General features: G+C 37.3%; 1 pseudogene; it reads left to right on the top strand.

Moving 5' to 3' along the window:
* The first annotated feature begins 233 nt into the window (after positions 1-233).
* Positions 234-707, top strand: LOC141134209 (m-AAA protease-interacting protein 1, mitochondrial-like; annotated as a pseudogene).
* The last annotated feature ends 1970 nt before the right edge of the window (positions 708-2677 follow it).

The raw sequence follows: 2677 nt of genomic DNA, 5'->3' as shown, positions 1-2677 counted from the left end.
AAATTTGAAAATCCAAAAACCCAAAAATTCAAAAATCTGAAATAGTAAATAACTATTAAATTATAGGTATTGTAATTTCCTTTCAAATTTGGCTATTAGTGAACGTAACAAATACAAATTTATCCAAAGTTACGAATTATACGAAATAACGAATGCTGCATCTAAACAAATGGAACGGAACCATTTAATAATAAATAATAATATTAAAAAGTTTTTATGAGTCGGTGCACAGGATGTGGTGGACGGCGCTCCGAGTGTCCTGGTTGGGTCTGAGGGGACCGAGCTCAATATGCCGGCCTGTGCGGCTCCCATACCTTCCCCCCGGCGGCAGAGCAGCGATGTGTCAGGCGGGAGTACAGCAGTCAGGGCCTGGTGCCCAAAAAGATGATGGTGATCAGCCTCCACTATCCCTTCATCTGGGTGAGGACCAGAATCTATGTCCTCCTCATCCAGACCTTCCTGGACCAGGACTTCACCCTGGAGGAGTTCAACGAGGGGCCAGACAAGCGTTTTTATTTGTTTCAAGAATGCTGCCTCAGAAAAAATTTGATGCATTGAAAAATCTTGTTGCCAAGGAGGTTCTGAAGGACTTGGAGGAAAAATGCTCTGGATTGTCTGACAACCACAGGGAAGCTATGGCAGCTGAGTCTGATGAAATATTGTACCTTTCTCCTGGGAATTTTGGTATATATTATGGCGATAACTAATAATATAATTTAATAGTTAGTAATAGTTAAGTTATTATTAGTTAATTATTATTTCAGATTTCCGAATTTCCAAATTTGCAAATTAATGAATTCACTAATTTATGAATGTACGAATTTACGAATGTATGAATTTACGAATGTATGAATGTACGAATTTATGAATGTACAAATTTAGGAACCTATGAATGTACATTCTAATTGCGAATTCACTAATTTACGAATTTAGTAATTTACAAATGTACAAATTTATGAATGCACGAATTTATGAATGAACAAATGTACGAATGTACGAATTTACAAATTTTTGAATATTCGAATTTATGAATATTTGGAAAAATTTGTTAATCAGGTTTTCGTTAATTCGGATATTTCTGAATTAATGAATTTGTTGAAATTCGTTAAAAAACGAATTTGGTACGAAACGAATTGCACATGTCTAGTATACTGTTCCTCTTCTTGCCCACCATATGCCAGCACACTGTAACTGTTGAGACTTGACTGTCCACCTTACCTTGAAACTGCTTAAATTTCATTCTGCAGTCCTTCTTTATGTGTGATCTAGACCTGTATCTCATTTGAATATCTTAAATGTTATTCAAGTGCAAATTTGTGTGCTTGTATTGTACTATTTGAAGTACTGTAAACTGTGTTTGTATTTCCTTTTATATAAATCTTAATAAACATGCTACAAAACAATACTGGGTTTATGGCAGCAGCTAGCAGCCATAACCCCGGTATTTTATTTTCCCTTAGGTACTGGTCTTATTAACTAAAGTGGTCCAGATTTACCTTGTAAATCGGTGAGACCAGGAGCCAATTTGGCACCAACAGTGGCTAGGAGTAGAGATAAGCAACAGCAAGATGTCTGCTCATCTCTATGCCCTATGAGGACCAGAGTGAGGTCATGATGTCACTTCTGGTTCTGGGGTCTATAAATATAGCAGAAGATCATTTTTTTTTAAATCTTTTGATTTTAAAGGTAAAGGAGAGATTTGGGGTCTTATAGACCCCAGATCTCTCCATAAAGAGGACCTGTCATGCAGTATTGCTATCGCAAGGGATGTTTACATTTCTTGCGATAGCAATAAAAGTAAACAAAAAAATTAAAAAGATAGTCTGAAAATAAAAAAGAGAATGAAAAAAAATAATAAAACGTTTTTCAAAGTGCCCCCTTCTCCATGTGTTTACGCGCAGTGGTGAATGCATACGTAGGTCATACGTTTTTCAAAGTGCCCCCTTCTCCATGTGTTTACGCGCAGTGGTGAATGCATACGTAGGTCATGCCTCGTATGTTAACAGTGTTCAACCCACATATGTGCGGTATCACCACAAATTTCAGAGCGAGAGAAATGATTCTAGTATTAGACCTCCTCTGTAACTCTAAACTGGTAACCTGTGTAGCCTATGGAGATTTTTAAGTATCACAGCTTGGCTCAATTTTAGGAGTGTGCACAATTTTAACCACTTAAGGACCTGAAGGACTTAACCCTTTAATGACCAGGCCATTTTTTGTGTAAGGCACTACGTTACTTTCACTAACAATTGCACGGTCGTGCGATGCTGTACCCAAATAAATTCAATGTCCTTTTTTTTCCCCACAAATAGACCTTTCTTTTGGTTGTATTTGATCACCACTGCGGTACTCTCTTTGGAAGACAGAAATTAAGCTCTAACAGTGACTTACCTGCTGGCTGTAGGTATCTGTGTTCCCCATGTTGTCTGTTTAATTGTCAGTTTTCAAGGCGTCCTCCCCTTCTCTCTTGGCTGCTCGCTCACCAAGTACTGATAAGGAAATTGTCAGGTGGTGTGCGGTTATGTGATGTCACAGAGTACAGACTTCACAAGGAATCTAATTTCTGTACTATTTTATTGAATGAAATCTCGTTTTTATACCCTAAGCATTATAGGTGTACAGCCTTACAGCCTTACATTGCATAGACATATTATAAAAATCAACGATACAAATTAAT

Source organism: Aquarana catesbeiana, linkage group LG01, assembly GCF_042186555.1.
Source record: "Aquarana catesbeiana isolate 2022-GZ linkage group LG01, ASM4218655v1, whole genome shotgun sequence".
Lineage (NCBI taxonomy): Eukaryota > Metazoa > Chordata > Amphibia > Anura > Ranidae > Aquarana > Aquarana catesbeiana.
Note: the sequence above shows the minus strand (reverse complement) of the source record. Positions and strands in the feature narration are given on the sequence as shown.